Source organism: Galeopterus variegatus, unplaced genomic scaffold (assembly GCF_000696425.1).
Source record: "Galeopterus variegatus unplaced genomic scaffold, G_variegatus-3.0.2 Scaffold786, whole genome shotgun sequence".
Classification (NCBI taxonomy): domain Eukaryota; kingdom Metazoa; phylum Chordata; class Mammalia; order Dermoptera; family Cynocephalidae; genus Galeopterus; species Galeopterus variegatus.
Window position 1 is genome coordinate 449,594 of NW_007726897.1, and position 19,507 is coordinate 469,100.

The window sequence follows — 19,507 nt, forward strand, 5'->3', positions numbered from 1 at the left end:
CACATGGTGTGTTTTTCCTATTGTTGTATTGAATTCTCTGTGTAAAAAATACTGAATAAAATATTAGCATTGGTTTCTGTGAGCGATATTGTTCCGTAGTTTTATTTTTGGAAGTGTCTAGTTTGGGTATCAGTATTAAACTTGCTTCCTAAAAAGAATTAGGACATTTCTGGTCTTTGAAGACTTAGTTGAATTCCCTCTGAGAACTCATCTGGGCCTTTTGCTTTTTCGTGGGTTGGTTCGTAAATAAATTTCTGTTTATTTTCTATGGAGATTGGTCTGTTTAAGCTTTATGTTTCTAATCGGGACAAATTTGGTAATCTGTAATTCTGTAAGAAATAATCCATATCATCTTGGTTTAAAATTTATTTGCATAGAAGTCTGCAAAAGTGGTCTCAGGATATTAAAAGTTTCTTCTGTTTTTATGATTATTTCCTTCTTGTTATTTTTTATTTGGTCAATTTGTATTTCTTATTTACTTTGTCATTCTTTTAGTTTTGGGGCTAAGTATATAATTCAACTTTTGTTCTTCCAATTTTACTGGTAAGTTTTTGGGAATATGAACTTTCCTCCGCTCACTGGTATAAATCCTGGAGATTCTGATGCTTAGTGTGCTCAATATCACTATTTAGAAATTTTCTGATTTCAGTTTATATTTCCCCTTTTACCCAAACGTTTTTCAGAAGAAGATTTTTAAAAAAATTTCTAATTTTTTGCATTTTGATCAGATAGTGTTGTTTTTAATTTTTCTGCTTTAAAAAGGGATACTTCTTTGTGGTTTATTTTGTCATTATTCTTGTAAATGTTCAATGGCTGCTTCAGAAGAAGCTGTATTCTCTATTATTAGATGGTAACATTCAATATAGATACATAAGATCAATCCTTATTGATTCTGTTTGTCTTCTACCTACTTTTGGGAAGGGGGGGCTTGATTTGTCTTGCATGGAGAGTGTGTTAAAATTTGTTATGTTGGGCTGGACAGTTAGCTCAGTTGGTTGGAGCGTGGCCTTGTAAAACCAAGATCAAGGGTTTGGTTCTGTCTACTGGCCAGCTGCTCCCCCCAACTCCAATAAATAAATAAAGTTTGTTATTGTTAGTGTATATCATCTTTTAACTTCAGCTTTGTTTTACAAGGGTGGCTGCAGTGTTATCTGGTGCATAGTTATCTATACATGTTCTAATTCTGTTGTCACTTATGCCTCTGAAGCACTCTTCTTTTCATGTTTAATCCATTTTATCTTGAATTCTACTTTGATCTCTTTTGTCTGTTAAACTTTTGACTATCTCTTTAATTTTAGCCATGCTTAGCTTTAGGTTTGTCTTTTGTATGTAATAATATAGAGTTGCATCTTGTTTTGTGAGCCAAATTTAAAATATTTTTCTTGTAATAGTCAAGCTTCTTTACATTCATTGATATGACTGCAACATTTGATCTCAACTCTGCGATATTCTAGAATTATGTATATTATATTTGCTATGTTTCTCTATGACATCTTTTTTTCCTTTAAATTTTAGAATATTACTTAGGAAGTCTTGTATTACTAGTGGTTTTTTATTTATACCTTTTAAGTGCCTGTAGTCTTATTACCTATTTAACCATTTACTCTCTGCTCTGTCAATGTTCAGTAGTATCCTTTAATCCTCCACATTTGCCAACTAATTAATGTATTTTTCTTTCTTGTTACCCTATTCCTTCTTTTCACACTTTTTGCATTATTTGTACCTTGTTACAACATACAACATTTGTATACCTTTGACTTTCAAAGATTAATGACCCACCTTAATCTTAGATCTACAGTTAAATGTGTGAATGTGTTCATCCCTACTCCTTTTGCTGAAATTTCTCTGTTATCTCTTGGTTGTATGACATTCATCTTGTAGTAGATTCTTCAAGGTGGGGTCATCAATTGTTGTATGTTTAAAACTCTTTAATAAGCCTTGATACTGTGAAGGATAGCTTGGTTGAATATAAAGTTTATTATTTATACTTGCATTGAATATCTAAAAAATGCTTTTCCATTGTTGCCTTGCATTATATTTTGTTTTAGTCATCTCTGATGTCAGTTAAATGTACTTACCTTTGTTCTTTTTTTTTTTCTTTGCTTAGAATCTTTCGGCATTTTTTCTTTGTTTTTGAAGCCTAGGACTTTATTAGGATGCTTCTTGGAGTTGATTATTCTAGGTAAATTCTCCCAGATACTAGTTGGCCCTTTCAACATGTACATTTAGATTTTCTTTCATTTCTGGAAAGTTTTCTTGGATTATAATTTAAAATATTGGTTCTGTTCCTTTGTTTCTTTTTAACATTTTTTTCTGCTAGGACTCCAGTTTTATGAATGTTATTCCTTCTTACTTGTTTTCTAATTCCATCACTTTCTCTCTGACTTTGTTTTATTTTTTGTTTTACTTTATCTCATTTTTATGATCTTGGTTGTTTTTCTGCCTTTGTTCAGTATTTACTAATTTTTTATTGGTATTTCAGAATGGAACTTTATGTTTAGATGGGACCATTTTTGGGTTGACCTAGTCTGGAAGGTTTTTGAAGGCATAAATACAAATCTAAATCTGAAATGAATTCTAGACTATTTATTTACAGACGGCAAGGGAAAAACATTCCAGACAGAGTAGAAAACACTTTTTTTAAAAAAACCTTTGCTCATTGATTTCCTTGCCATTTCTACTGCTATCATTCTTGTCCCAGCCCTTTTCAGGTGAGACCTAGATCATTACTAGGAATGGAAATGATACGTGAGTAGTATTTTCGTTTTCTTTGAAACTAGCTGACAAAGGATTCATTATAATTAGTAGCAGTGGGTAGAATAAATTATTTTTCTATTAGTGTTTGACTTTCTGAATATGAGGTAAAGCGAGTGACATTCATGCCATGGGCCATCTTGTAGTTTAGACTGCCTTGTGGGAAATCCTTTTGGCCGTGCGTTCAGCAAATACTATTACTCATCTCTTACATGTTGGACATTGAACTAGGCACTGGGGACATGGTTCCTGTCCTCAACTAAAATAAGCCCCTTTAAAGGAGAGCTTTAAATCTCATTCTACTCTGTGTTGAATGGCTGAATGGGAAGATTGAGATGTAATTAAATTATATGCTACAACTATTGTAGTTGTCCCACAGTTGTTGGGTATTCTGCTTTGTTTTGTTTATTTCTTTTTCTTCTTTGCTTTTCAGTTTTGGAGGTTTTATTGGTATATCCTCAAGCTCAGAAAGTCTTTCCTCAGCCATTTCCGGTCTACTAATAAGCCCATCAAAGGCATTCTTCATTTCTGTTACAGTGTTTTGATCTGTAGTATTTCTTTTTGGTTTTTTATTTTTTTTCCTTTTTGTCTTTTTTTTTTACTGACCGGTAACGGGATCGCAACCCTCGGTGTCGTGCCCGTACTGGGGACCGGCAACGGGATTGCAACCCTCGGTGTTGCACCCGCACCATGCTCAGCCAGTGAGCGGGAACCGGTCTCCACATGGGATCCGAACCCTCGGTGGGAGTGACACCGCGCTCCCAAGTGGCGCACTCTCCAGTGCGCCACCGGGCTGGCCCTCTTTTTGGTTTTTTAAAAGAATTTCTCTCTCTCTACTTACATTGCCCATCCATTCTTGTGTGCTATCTATTTTATACATTTGATCTCTTAGCATATTAATCATTGTTGTTGTAAATCCTCAGTCAGATAACCGGCGCACTCTCCAGTGCGCCACCGGGCCGGCCCTCTTTTTGGTTTTTTAAAAGAATTTCTCTCTCTCTACTTACATTGCCCATCCATTCTTGTGTGCTATCTGTTTTATACATTTGATCTCTTAGCATATTAATCATTGTTGTTGTAAATCCTCAGTCAGATAACTTCAACATCTCTGCCATATTGAATCTGGTTCAGATGCTTGCTGTCTCATCAAATTGTGTTTTTGCCTTTAGTACGCTTTGTAATTTTTTTTTTTTTCATATCTGGACATGATGTACTGGGGTAAAGGAACAGCTGTAAAGTGGCCTTTAGTAGTGTAGTAGTAAGGTATGGGAGGAGGGGGAGTGTTGTATAGTCTAATTATTAGATCTCAGTCTTTGGGTGAGCCTGTGTACTGTGACTTTCATAAGTGCTTCCCAGTCCCCTCCCCTCCAGATGGGACAGGATGGCTAGAGTTGGGTATTTCCCTTTGCCCAGGTCAGTTAGGCTTTGATCAAACCCCAGCAGGTTAGGCTCTGGTTAACTAGTTTCTCCTGAGGGCAGACCTTGTTCAGAAGCACACAGTACTCTGACATATTTCCAAATGGTTCCTTTTACCCTTCCCTTGCTGGAAGTTGGAGGGGATTTTTCTCTGATATTCACTGGGAGAACCAGGTGAAGCTCCCAGATGTAAAATTCACACAAGTGTGGGACCCCCAAAGACTGGGTCACCCTGGTCACCTCTTAGAGTCATCCACACTGAGCCTCCAGCAATTCATCAGCAACAGTTTAGGTTTTCCTACCCCAGCACTGGTTTCTGTGGAGGTTTCTGTTCAGGCAAATTGTAATTCTCTGTATCTGCCTGTTGATCGCTCCATTGTTGGAGGCTGTGGTTGCCTCTGTGACCTTACTTCTCTTATACCAAAAGAACAGTTTTTGATTTCTCAGTTTTAGTTTTTTACTTGTTGGTACAATGGAATAGCATCTTCCAAGCTTCTTACAAACGTATAATGTCTATTTCACTAGTACTGTATAATTCCACTCCAGGGGTAAATAGTGTTTTCATTATTACTGGTTGTTTGTTAAAAGTTTATGTTAATTGAACAATAAGGAATTTTGTTTTTATTATGTAAGACTTATGTTTCATAAAGCTGGTCTTAGTGTTAGAAAATAGCTAATTTTCAGAAATTTTATTGGTTGTTGATCCATGGACTTTTCAAAACTTTTTCTTCCCAATTATGAAAAAAATAGCTTGCAGATTGTAGAACATTTGGAAAGTACAAGTTAAAAGTCACCTGTATCCCCTTTACATAGTAGTTTTCATGGTTGACACACTGGCATATGACTTTTTAATCTTTTTTCTGTATTGGTTTCTCTTTTACATAGTAGATGAAATTATTTGTACTTATTTTTGTATCCCACTTGAAAAAAGAAACACTTAAGTTTATTAAATGATTTAATAGTAACTTTAAGTGGCTGTGTAATATTTCATTTTATGGATATACTATAATTTGTGTATGTTTTTTGGCTGAGCACTTAGATTTTATCCAGTTTTTCATTCACTGTCATAAATATCTTGTGATCATCAAAGGAATGAATGAACATCTTTGGGCATAAGTCTTTGTTTTCATTTCTGGTTGTTATATATATTTTTTTTTATGTAGATCAGATTCCTGAAGGTGGAATTTTGGGTCAAATAATGAACATTTTAAGAACTCTAGATGTATTTGCCACATTGTTTTCTAGAAAAGATGTATCAGTTAGCATCCCTACCAGGAGTATGTGAGAATGAGGGAGGCACAACACTCCCTTATGTGTTTGTAGTGTTACCAGTTTTGTTTTTGCTAATTTAATGGAGAATGAGATGACAACTCATTGTCTTTTTCTTTCTTTTTTTTTGACCGGTAAGGGAATCACAACCCTCGGCACGGTGTGGTCCACACCACGCTCAGCCAGTGAGTGCACCGGCCATCCCTATATAGGATCTGAACCTGCGGCCTCGGCGCTACTCTCCCGAGTTAGCCATGGGGCCGGCCCACAGCTCATTGTCTTAATACATATTCTTTGATTATAAATAAGATTGAACATTTTTCAATTTATTTATATTGCTTATCATTTATATTATCTGTATTATAGATTTTTGTGTTTATCATTTATATATTGTCTTTATTATAGATTTTGTGTTTACTTAAGCTTCTTGTATATTGAGAATTAGTTATAAAGAAATTTAAAGTTAGGATTGCTTTACCATACTCATAAAAACAATTATAAAAAATGAATTTTAACACTTAAATCTTGAGAAAAAGCTTTATAGATGTGATGTGAATTCATTGAGTAATATTTCTAAGTATCCACCATTGTCTGCTTGAGTACTATCATTACTGCAAAAGCAAAAAAACAGAAATTAAGATTCCGATATGATAATAATTATCTTGCTCATATATAATGACATATGTACTTTTATTTTTTAAATATATTTTAAAAATAAATGTGTATTGCATGCAACAATATTATTTTTGTAGATTTTTAGAAATGCAGAAATTATCAGAGGTAATAGGCAATAATGACTTTGAAATTCTTTAGTGATTATGAGTGGGTAAAATGTTGTATAACCTCTTCTCCCCAGAGATTATGTGGCTCACATTTGTAAGCTGCCATTTGTTGTCCTGTCTCATATTGCATGCAACAATATTATTTTTGTAGATTTTTAGAAATGCAGAAATTATCAGAGGTAATAGGCAATAATGACTTTGAAGTTCTTTAGTGATTATGAGTGGGTAAAATGTTGTATGACCTCTTCTCCCCAGAGATTATGTGGCTCACATTTGTAAGCTGCCATTTGTTGTCCTGTCTCTTGTCTTTGGCTCTTTCTAGCTTTTCTTCCCAAATCTTTGGACTAGTTCCTGCAGAAAATATGAATTCACAGTGGTGCCCTCTGGGCCTGGGCAACTCTGGGCCAGCAGACGTTGAGCACTCACTGCTACTGAGAGCAGGTGCATGTACAGATGGCATGATGGGGCCAGCCTGCCTTCTGCTTTGTGGTGCGATATGAATTCACAGTGGTGCCCTCTGGGCCTGTGCAACTCTGGGCCAGCAGACGTTGAGCACTCACTGCTGCTGAGAGCAGGTGCATGTACAGATGGCATGATGGGGCCAGCCTGCCTTCTGCTTTGTGGTGCCAGAGAGAGTGATTGATAATAGAGCTGACTCTGAGTAATGGTCTGAGGCAAGGCGAACTGAGTACCTGGCTAGGTGAAAGTCATAGCTGGCAGAATATATAGATACACTCAATTTGGTCTGTAGTTTTATCATACTTCCTTATTATTGCTCTTAACCAGTAGCCTTGGTGCTTGCTGTTTCATCTCTTTGCCTTCTGTCTTGTCCTGATCTTATGAGGAAGGTGATAATTATAGGAACAGAAAGGGCTGAAAGCTATCCTGAATTAGAGAAAGTTTTCAGTCATCAATGCTTACATAATTTAGAGGGCACTCCATTACTTTGTCAGGATTTTAACCTATGGTTAAAAATGTCAAAATGACTAAAGATTTTAGAGATGACTAGTATAGAAGTATTCTCAGTTTGTTACTTAAACCTCAAGTTTACCTGGAGTTTTATTACTATTTTAGTCAGCTTTCTGTTTGGCTCCCTGTGCATCATGAGACCTTGTGAATTCTGAGTACAACTAATCAATGTAATGATAGTAATTTACCTCTGGTTTTCTTCATCTTCACTTTTTTGTATTTGCTTTGTCTGTAATGTTGGAAACCATTTTGGGCTTTTGATTTGGTAGTCTACAGAATTTCCTTCTGGCTCACAAGGCGTTTATTGTTTTCTAGAACTCTGAAATTTTATTATTCTTGTGGTTCAAAAATCATAAAACCTGAAGTGAAATGATGGTAGAAAGCTTGGTGGTGGGGAATATCAGCCATGAAGATACATAGTAATTTCCACATATTTTTCCTGAGATAAATTATTTTTGGAGGCTTTATTTTTAGTTTCCTTTAGCAGCCCAGAACATAAGAAAGAAAAACCTAACCTTTTGCAGAAGGTCGGGAAAACAGTGTCTTGAGGGTCACAATGCAGAGAAGATAAGAGCTGCTAGTGTTAAGAAGTTGAACTTTCAAAAGGAAAAAAGAGAACTGAGGTCACTAGAGGTGGAAAAGGGGGAGGCAGAAGGGGGTGAGCGAGAAATTGGTACAGGGCCACAAAAATGATTACATTGTGTGATATTGAATATACTAATTATCCTGATTTGAGCATCACATACTGCACACAGGTGTTGATATTCAGTGCTCTACCCCACAAATATGTACAATCAATTATGTCTCAAAATATTTATTTCAAAAATAAAGTTGAGAGAGAGCCAGAACTTGCACTGGAGCAAGGGATAGGACCTCAGCTGCTGTCTGAAGTGGGTAGTCCTTCAAAGTCTAAGACAACGTTTCACTTTTCTCCCTCCATCCTAATTTTCCTTTTCAAATAATTTAAGTGTGCAAATATTCATTGTATTTTTGGGCTAGTCAGAAATACTAATCATTAGCCAAACTATTTACAAATTCTGATAATTTACCCAGTTGAAATAAGGTAATTCTTATTATTCCAGGTCACTTGAAATCTGAGACTAAACTTTTAGAACTATTAGCAATTCGAACTTTTTTGTGTGTTTTATCAAGAAGAGTAAGAGCAGTCACCTTCCCTTTTCCCAAAAAACTGTGTGAAGAACAGGACAAATGACATAATTATCTTTCCAGGTGGATGTGTTACTCCCAGGGATGACTGTTTTCTATTTGGTTCTTTGTAGGTAGTATACTTCATGTTAATGTGTACCTAGCGCTACACACAACAGTAACCTTACTGTCTTGCTTATGGCTTCCTGAAGGTCAAGATCACAGAAATACTTTTGCCTTCTCTTTTAGTATACTTCATGTTAATGTGTACCTAGCGCTACACACAACAGTAATCTTACTGTCTTGCTTATGGCTTCCTGAAGGTCAAGATCACAGAAATACTTTTGCCTTCTCTTGTCATGTCTTATCCATTTAATGAGGATGATTGAAGTGTAATACTAAAAGCTTTTCATAAGACATAGTTATACTTGCTCTTGAGATTGCTTATCTCAGAAAAGTTCTCAGTTTAATTAACAAGTAACTGATAGGAGTCATACTTGGCACAGAACTTACTAAGAATCTGCCAGCTACCTTTATTAGAGTCACAGTTTTTCACTCTAGATCCAGAGAGACCCCCTTCAATTCCACAGAAGAAGAATGAGCATCTCTACCTGAGCATCAGGGCATTATTCTTTGAGTTGTGCAGAGGAGGTTCTATTCCCACACCTTTTGCATATTCTTTATGTCTGTATTAATCTTGTTGCGAAGCATCAACGCTGTAGAGATCATTGGAACTACAGCTACATTTGTGCCAGGGCTCAAGAAGTCCCCCCACTCCTTTTCACCAAAGAGCCCATGAAAGTAATGAGATATATCATGACCCCATGTACTAAAATGTGAACTACATAAACACCAGAATGAAGGCCTTTGTCACTGCTCTTCACTTCAGTGAAAAAGTAGAAAATTCCTAAATAATGTAGTATTGCTTCTTTCCCAACCAGTACTTGTGAAAGATGTGGATAGAGTGTACATTTTTTAGGACTCTTTCTTTCTGGGGAATAATCAAGTTGTCTGTGGGCTTCACCTCATGGTTCTAGACAAAATTTGACTCTGACAGGAATATCCAGAATTGTTTCCTATAAAGCATCTAAGGCATTTGACCCAGCAGCCACTGACCCTCTATCATCTGTTGAATCTCTCCCATACATCCTCCCTTCGTTCTATCTGGGTGAAGTGCTTGCTGTCAAATCCATCCTTTGTGACTGCTCAGGTTAGAAGTCCATCTAGATGTTCATAAATACTCGTACATATCGTTTTCTCTTTTAGGACTGGGCCCAGCTGTCCAGTTACAGTGGGAGGAAGTGATATTTGTACACCACTAGGGGGTTTCTGTTTCTTCATCTCTTCTAATTGAGATGCACCACCTAGTTTCTTGATGTCTGTTTCTGCTACTCCATCTTCTTTTGTGTTTTTCCTCTTTTCTCTGGCCAGGCAGATGTTCTCTGTATTGCCATCCATTCTGTAAAGTGCTGAGGACAGCCATTCTGGTTTTCATTGATATTTTACTCTTTTTTATTGTGATAAAATATACATAAGATGAAATTTACCATTTTAACCATTTTTAAGTGTACCATTCAGTGGCATTAAGTATATTCACATTGCTGTGCAACCATCACTATTATCCATTTCCAGGACTTTTTTATCTCTTAAACTGAAACTATGCTCATTAAACAATAACTACTCATTCTCCCCTCCCCCCAGTCCTTGCTAACCACTATTCTACTTTCTGTCTCTCTGAATTTTACTGTTCCAGGTATCTCATGTAAGTGGATTTATTGATACAAAAAAAAAGTTTATCTCTTATAAGTAAAGAGTAGAGTTGTAGTTGCCAGAGGCTGGGAAGAATAGGGGAGGATGGAGAAAAGTTGGTCATTGGGTACAAAGTTACAGTTAGATTGGAGGACTAAGTTCTAGTGTTCCATTTCACAGTAGGGTGAATATGGTTAACAATAAAAATTGTATATTTCAAAATAGCAAGAAGAAGTTTCACCACTAAGAAATAAATGTCTGAGGTAATGGATATGCCAGTCACCATAATTTGACTATTAAACGTGTACATTATTGACATTTCACACTGTTTGCAATTTATATGTACAATTATTATGTGTCAATTAAAAATAAATAATATAAAATAGAACAGATTTCTTGACTCTACAGCTTAAATCACCAGTTAAGTTTGCATCTCTCTTCTTAGCTGTGGCCTAGGAGTCGTTGAACAAAACATGAGGACACCCCAGAAATAATGGCCCTCCTCCTTTCAATAAAGATTGATTTTGAGAAGTCATCTAAAAACTAATAGATTTCTTCCTTATATTTTTATATCCCTCAGTGGCAGCAATGTTGTACTTAGAAAACAAGGAGAATTTCATGTTACTTAGGCACTAAGAGATTTGAGGTTATACTGTGAATTTTTAAAAAAATCAGTTAGCTAAAGGCATCTGAAAATATTTAGTAAAGGAAATGAAATCCATCCTTTAGAAAAAAATGAAGTTAGTTCAACAGTTAGTAAAGACACTTTCCATTGGTTGTCTCTCTAAAGCTGGAATACATAATTTTTATTTTTTCTATTTTTAAAAAGTTTATTTTTTTAATTGATACATATTGATTGTATGTATTTGTGGGGTACAGAGTTATATTTCAGTACAACATGATTATCAAATCAGTAGTTAGCATATTTGTCATCACAAAAATTTATCATTCCTTTGTGATGAGAAAATTTTAACTCCTTTTCTTCTAGGCAATTGAGAACATACTATAAATTATTGTTAATTAAAGATGCCTAGCACTACTGTAGACCACTTGAACTTATTTTTCCTCCTTTTTATCTCTGTTCATCATTTCATGCTTTCATTAGAGAAAAAAATTAGTGTTTGTATTTTTAATAGTGTTTTAGAAGTATTACAACTGTTGAGAGTTACAACTTATATAGTATTTGGATCAATGTTGAGTAACCCTTTTATTAACTAGTTGTACAAGTAGCCCATGACTGTGTCTGCTGCTCATTTCTTTCCATCTTTCCTCAGCTAGGACTTGATGCAGATAGTATGTAGTTCAGAATATTTTGTATGATGTGGACAGTTGTTTTTCATAATGTTCACTTGTAATAAATTCCAGCATTTTCCATGTTTTCTCATCAGGATTTTCAAAATTCCTGTATATTGCTTTATTAAATACTTGACAATGAGATGATAATCTGACCTTTAGCAGCATTGCTACTGACAATATAGAATGTTATTTCCTTGTACTGATTCATTTAAGATGAAAATAGTCATTAGAGAGATGCAAAAGGAAGAAAATTGGCTATTCTTTTCTAGGTTGGAAGAATTGTAAGCTAAAAGATGTAGTGCAAAAACTAGTGTGAAGCTCCTATAAAACATAACTGAAATAAGCTTATTTTGTTTACAAACTCCACTGAGATGTGCAAACTATTTACATCTCTAGGTAAATGGTTTGAAATCCAAAAATGCATTGTGCATCATTGAAAGTAATGGCTTCTTAAAGAAAGTTTTGATTTCTGGTTTGAAAATGTCAAGCAAATTGTATCTCCTGATAGTTAAAATCTTAACTACTTTCGACAGATATGTGTTATTTAGTTCAGAAGAGAAGGCCATCTCTTAATTGTGCAATTTGAGAGATCTGATTTTAATAAAAAAAAGTTGTTGGTTTATTTGTTTATTCAGGGCTATGGTTCTTAATGTTTTTTGAGTCACCCATGATTTTAATAATCTGATGAAATCCACAGACATTCTGTGACCCCCTCCTCTCCCCTGAAACACATTCACAAACATGAGAGAAGTTTTCTTACAATTTCAGTTGGGTTTCTGTTTGAAACTTTTCCTATAAGGACCGTCACGAATTGACATAAGTCAACTTTGTCATTCACAATGCTTAATTTTTGCTAAACAAGTTTCAGGAGGGTGAGTTCTTTCTCTACAAGATTTAGACCACATTCTACTCCACAAAGATATTTATTAATCATTGCTATCTCTTGATTACAGTGCCCTGGGCTTTGCCTTCTTGACCAGGGCAACTGAATACCCTTAGACTTGAAGTTTGAAATATGTAAATATAATTTTACTTTTTATGCTCAAGTATTTTAAAGTAACTTACATTTTAACAAGAGATAATAATTTATACACTTTATATCAATGAGACACCTTGTTTCATACCCACATTCTTATAATCATTTTCCTGTCAATAGTGGATTTTAGTCCAGTTTTGAGATGTTCCAGTATGTTCACATTGATTCTGTCTCATGGTGAGTTTCCCAGTGCATTGCATTGTGGCAAGCTGCAGCATAGTGGCTATTCAGTGGATTTTGGTTAAATGAACATTCAAAAGTCCGCTATACAAATTTTTAACAACCTTTTTATTTTTGAATAATTTTAGATTTACAGAAAAGTTGTAAAGATAATGTAGAGAGTTTCTATATATCCCTCACCCAGTTTCTCTCATGTTAACATCTTGTATTACTAGTATACATATCTCACAGTCAAGAAATTAGCATTGGTACACTCATATTAGCTAAATGCCACACTTTATTCAGATTTTATAGTTTTCCCCTAGTGTCCTTTTTTTGTTTCAGTATCTCATCCAGGATACCAATCACATCTCATTTAATTGTCATGTCATCTTAGTCTTAGTCTCCACCAGTCTCTCATTCTATTTTTATTTTTGATACTTGACAGTTTTAGATTGGTCAGCTGTTGTGTAAAACGTTCCTCAGTTTGGGTTTGTCTGGCATTTTTCTGATGTTTAGAGTAGAGTTATGTGTTTTGAGGAGGAGGACTACAGAAGTGAAGTGCCATTCTTATCACATCAGGGGTGCATACTAAACAGTTTTATTTTTTATATTTCAACTCAGAATGGAGAGATGGGAAGAGCATGAAGGTGAAATTTAAATCAGTCAGTTTTGCTGTGGGAAAAATACTGGTAAAGATAAGGTGAGGGAACTGAATCTAAAAGAAAAATTTATATTTATCTGGGGGAATTCAGCCCTTGGTATTTCTGTAATGCCTCACTTTGGATGTTTAAGAGTTTGTAGTATTTATTTTATTTAAACAATATAAATCAGACCAGTGAAAAAGCCAGTGGTTTATAGATATATATCAAGGTAGAGTTGCAGTGATAATTTTTAAAAAGTCTCTCAACCATTTTTTTGATGTCAGAAAAATTCTTAATTGGGTTTTTCCCTCTTTTCCTCTGTTGCTAGATACTTTTTTTTTTTTTTTTTGCAATAGGGTTTATGTTTTTCAAGTTGAGTTAATGATATTGAGAAATATTTCAAAGCATTTGTCACCAGAGTGGTTTATCCCTTAATTAATGGTGAGGTGGTTTTGCAGACAGGTGACACCCTTTAATGTATTACAGAGACTAGTCTTTTTAGTTATTGATTAGTGATGAATAAATTACTGCTATTTTTAATCATAAGAAAATTTCTTTTGGGGATAATTAATCAGATTCATGTACTTCTTAAGCAGTGAAGTATTATCATCTGTTTTAGTTACGAGAGTGAACCTGTCTGCCTCTGTCCTGGTAAATTCAGGGCAGAGGCAGACAGGTTTCTAAGTTTGCATTTTGATCTTTACCTTTATTAAGCAGATGAGAAGTGTACTTGCTTAAAAATTACTTCAAACTGCCTTTCCTGTTGAGTAGGTTTTGAACTACCTGCCTGACAGATGGTATTGGAAGTAATTACTGAAATCATGTGTTTACCTGCTCATGGACATGTGTTCACCAGATGCACCCTGTTTACCTAGGGCTGCTGATTTCTTAAAGAAATATGAACTTTCTGGATGGAGTTGCATAACTTAGGAGAATAAAAGCTCATCAAACCAGAACTCTCAAACGCTCTGTCGAAGAATCAGCTGTAGTGAGAAGACCCTTTTACATTTCTTAATGAATGGTCAGTTTAGTCCACAGAACCACTTTCAGCTTTATTTACCTTTCCTTTTTAAAATTTAGTTAGTACTTTAATTTTACCTGTATACTGAATTATTTAACAAATATAGTCTCCCAAATTGTTGATTTAACTACAGCAATAGAGATTAATCAGTCCTTTAAGATGATGGTTTTGATTTATTATTTTGTACTATTTTTAAAAACATGTTTTCCAGACCACATGTTAGGATGGTACCTCTAAATTTTGATTTTGGAGGTCTGGCTTTTGGATTAAGTGTTTTTTGTTTTTTAACAACTCCCGTGGGTAACTCCTGTGTTCATGAAGATTGAACTAACCATTAAAGCCTGATTTATTTTTCCACCTCATTTCTATTTTACTTCTGTTTAAAAAAAAAAAAAAAAAGTTTAAAAGACTGAATGATAGTGACCTTCTTACCATGTGTGCCTTAAGTGTTCAGTTTTGAACATTTAACTGTCTATAAACCCTGAGAAACAAGGAAGGCCATTGTTTCAGGATTTTGACAGGTGCCAAACTGTAAATAATTACAGGCCTGGGCAGAAACTAGAACAGAAGTTGCCCAGCAGCTGGCAGGCCTGACCTGTGACAGGTCTGACCTGAGTTAAGTCACCTAAATTGCATGGCAAGCTCAGATTTGTTTTATGGTATGAAATTCACCTTCTGCTACCAAAAGATTCTGATTGAGGCTAGATATCTGCTGAAAAGGGAGTAACATATACAGAATATCGAGAAGGAAACTGGCCACCTTTTGTATGACTTTAGGACCAGATGGAACGTGTATAGATGAATTTTAAAATTGGTTTAGATTTTGACTGAAATAAATCACATAACACCAAATGGTATACAGTGATTATATCCAAGGATGGTGGTCTGAGGGATTTTTTTTGTAGAAGTTAGGAAATAATAAAGTTAATTTGCTCATTGTTCCTCAAATTAAATCTCACTTCTGTAAATCTCTTTGTGATTTACTCTTTCAAAATGGAATTCTAGATGGTATAGTCTAGTGCCCTGAGGCCTGTATAAATTGTTGAATTATGGTGTGCCAGTACCCATTATAGGGTGGTCATCCGGTTAATTTGCAACAAAGAATATGAGTTTTGGAATAAATGGGTCAGAAAACCTGACTAAAATGAGAATAACCATTCCCATTCAATTAAAATGTGCATAGCCTGCAATAATTTTTCATTGTACTAGGGTAAAAGGGAGAATAGAGGTAGGATGATAATTAATAGTTGTAAATTTAAAAGTCAGCTTTATTCTAAGTGTTAATTTTTCCTGGAAGTGTTACACAAAATGGTCAAGTTCCTGAAATTGTAGAAACACTGATCATAGTATTTATAATTGCAAGGCATGCAAGGTAGCTGACCTCAAGTGTGAACTAATTAACTTAGGGCTTGTGTAATATGCTTTAGCAAAACTAGATATATAAAATTAACTGAACTTTTTTTACTTTACAAATGATAATAATTGTGGCATTTTAATTTTGTTTAATATCACTGAGCCCATATTTTAAGATTCTTTCAATTTTAAAGCAGGTATCAAGAAATGAAATTTTGTTTCTGGAATAATAAGATTATTAATTAAGCTTGTACACAAAACACGTATTTTTTAAAGAACAGCATCAGTCACAACTATTATTTACTTGGAACAGTACAGGTTTTTGACATTCAGCAGTTAGTAATGATTATTGAAATACCATACAAAGACAAGACAAATGTATACCATCAGACATGCCAGGAAGTATTTAATCAGGAAGACCCCACATATAAACAGTTTGGGTTAAAACTCTTTTGCAAATATTTGCTGGAATTCAGGACACATTTTTATTCAGGAATAATAATATATATTGTAATTCAGTTCTCAGGCAAACCCAAAATGTATTGGGAATCTGTATACGTTTCATGGATTTTAGTTGAGTCTAGTGCTAGTTTTGAGCTCATGTTATTTCATGTGAAAACCTATAACTTTCATTTTTCTTGTTGAGTATGTTTCAGTAGCACAACCCTTCTCATGTTTGTTTAGGGTTACTTTTCTGTCTGCTGCTTCTGTCACTTTGTCCTGTGTGGTGGGTCAAGTGGTGTGTGTTCACAGAGGGGTTGCTTTATGGGTTGGCTTCTTAGGAGAGGCAGCTATTGACAAGCTATTGGCAAGTATTTAAGCCTGTCAGTGACACTTACCCATGGGCGGCCATGACCATGATTATCAGCTACAGGAGAGCTGAGGTGACAGAGCTGTGTCCCCGGCCGCCCATTTGCTCCACACTTCACAGGACAGTAGGAGGTGGTGAAGGCTGGGCACAGCAGGCTGGGACTGGCGGGCCCTCTCTGCTTAAAGCTCCATGGTGCTACCCGGGAGGATTCCTTTGCCTTAATCCTGCTGCTGCATCAAAAGATACCAGTGCCCCTTATTAGCCTTGCCTGGTGTGGTAAGCAAAGCTGTTTGGGGCTGAATCCTGCCTATAGGGTTGTGTGGTCGGTGGGGAAATAGGAAGAAAAGGGAAAAAATTGCCCAGTCCAACTTCTTTTACTTTACTTCAGGCTTTGTTTTTTTCTTCTTTTTGGTGAGTTTGAGGTAATGATCCTTTACCCATAGGCCAGACTCACCCAGCTTCTACCTGCTTTCCACTCTTAAATTTCTAGTAAAAATATCCTACAGTTCAAACTTTAATGATGCTGGACACACCTGTCTTTTCACTTCTGTCTTTTAGATTTGTAACATTTTACCTTTATTTACTCAAACCAAAGTGCTCATGTAATTTAGCCCCCTAATTTTACAGCTGAGGAAATAGAACACCACCAAATATATAACTATATTTAAATATAGCCGTGTGTATCTGTTTATGTATATCATTCATACATCTGTTATACAAAGTCGTAAATAATCCAGGAGTACAGCATCTGTCTCACCTGCTGCTCTCTTTATGATGTGAAGTGATGAGTCACATGAGTAATTGTATTACTTGTATAAAGTACTCGGAAGACAGTTTCACTTGCGTGAGTCCTATGCTGTGTGCCATAAAGATGAAAAGTTTGAGCCATCTGTTACTTTTTGAAAAAAATAACCCTGGTACACCACCTGGTGTTTAACTAGGCCTCGGGATTTGTTCCAGATACGGCACTGCTTCATTGAACAAATATTGGGGCGAGGGTGGGTAGGGTTTGGTGATTACTTCTGGGACTTGGAAGGAAGTTCTTTTCACTGAGTCCTGAGCAACATTATTTGGATCATTGTTATTTCCTACCGTGGTTTGTCTGTCATTAAAAACAAGTTTGTCTTAATTTTGAGAATTGGATATGAGGAATTAAATTACATAAAAACAACATTATACAATGATAGAGATAATGTTATGTGCAGCATGATTTAATTTGGAGTAGTGGATGGCCACCTGCTAGGCCTTTGTGCTTATGGCAGTCTGGCAAGTGGTCCCAGTGTTTTGGTTCTTTTGCCGGTCACGTGGCTGTTGAGATCTGCCTGGGTTACTTGCAAACCATTAATCTGGTAGCATGGAATATTTGACTACTGGGTGTTTGAATTAAGAAAACAAATCCCTTTTAAAGTTATTATTCAGCAATCACAGAATGCTTTTATCGTGTTGATATAACATGAGTCTTTCCATTTTATCTAAGCGTAGCCTATTCTTATCTGCAATGTAAAAAAGAAATCTAGGTAATATTTGGCATGATGGTAACTAGCTACCTATAGCACCTGTCTGCTTACCCACTGTGGTGGGGTAACCAGTGACTAAGCTGGGATACTCTTCAGAGTGATAGAGAACTACTAATAATTATGCTGGGATAAGATGTGTAGACAAGGATATATGATCATTCCACTTATATAGCCATGGCCATTTTTACTATCCTCAGTGATCAAGAATAACAAATTATTCCCCATGTATTTAGGGGTCCTATCTTTAAGCTGCATTAATTGTGGCTAGTATGGTGCTTTATAAAAAGTAGGCACTTAATAAATATTTGCAAATTGCATAAATATATATACTATAAAAAATCTTAAAGCTTTCTGACAAATACCTTTAAAAATTAACATTTTAGAAGAGCTATGGGTTGAAAATCATTTATACTTTCTGGATATTAAGGCCTAGTCTCAGGCATGTCCATAGTGCCGCTACCCACTGACCTATGGTTTGAATTCTGAAAACATTTTAATATATAGTATATTATAAAGGTAGGAGAAGCACTTAAAAATCGCGTTTACCTATTGTTCTGTCTAAAAAAATTTAAACTGTATGTTAGAAGAGCCATTTAATCAAGTGCTTAGGACTTATCCTGGAAACTGATTTACTTTACCTTTTTACTTAATTTCCTCTGAGAAAATAACACAAGTTGCTCAATTTACTTGCCTGGGAAAGACTGAAATTTTAGCTAATTTTTTCTGCTAATTTAATTTTTGTATTTATCACGTTAGAAATTTTCTTTTTTAAAAAATATTTCCTCTCTCCTTACAAGCTGTAGTTTACTATATATGACATAGAAAAGGGCACAGGAATTTCTGTCCTTTTCCATATGGGGCAATATAATGATATTTCTTGCATATCTGGTCAGCTCAGGAAACAGATTGGATTTAGCTCAACCCTGGAATGTGGTTTACTATATATGACATAGAAAAGGGCACAGGAATTTCTGTCCTTTTCCATATGGGGCAATATAATGGTATTTCTTGCATATCTGGTCAGCTCAGGAAACAGATTGGATTTAGCTCAACCCTGGAATGTGGGTTGCAGTGGGGTGGGTTCTAGAAAGTCGGTTGTGGTTTTGAGGGACTCTGTGATGTGAGCGGGGAACTTTGGTCTTTTCTTCTGGTCTGAGGTAGGTTTTTTAAAAAGGTGTTAGAAGATTTTGGGTTCTAGACCTTGTTAATTGGTTTAACATCCCAACTGTCCTAGTTTCCCCGTTTCTAATATGACAGAATTGAAATAGATTCTATCTAAATCCCCATTTCTTTATTCTTTTTTTTTAAAACGTGTGTATGCCTGATTATGTTATAGTCTTGTTCTTACTGCATCTTTCCCTTTTACTTTCCTACAATAATGGTCTGATTTCTTCTTATCATTCTGTTTTTTTCTTCTTAAGTATTTTTTCTGTGACTTTTTTCCACTTGAGAGAAAGTTCACCAGATCTTCTTGTTTATATCTGTCCTAATTGGTCACAATTGTCAGATATTGGTCATCATAGAACTTGCTTGTTGCTTTGTGATTTTTATACAGAACTAAATCCATGAGGAAGATATTTATTTA

General features: G+C 35.3%; 1 protein-coding gene across 1 annotated transcript in view; it reads left to right on the forward strand.

Annotated features, from left to right (window-relative positions):
* The window catches only part of LOC103590254 (threonylcarbamoyladenosine tRNA methylthiotransferase-like), a 189,482-nt gene that overhangs the window by 123,346 nt on the left and 46,629 nt on the right, over positions 1-19,507 (forward strand). The gene's annotated exons all lie outside the window — the stretch shown is intronic.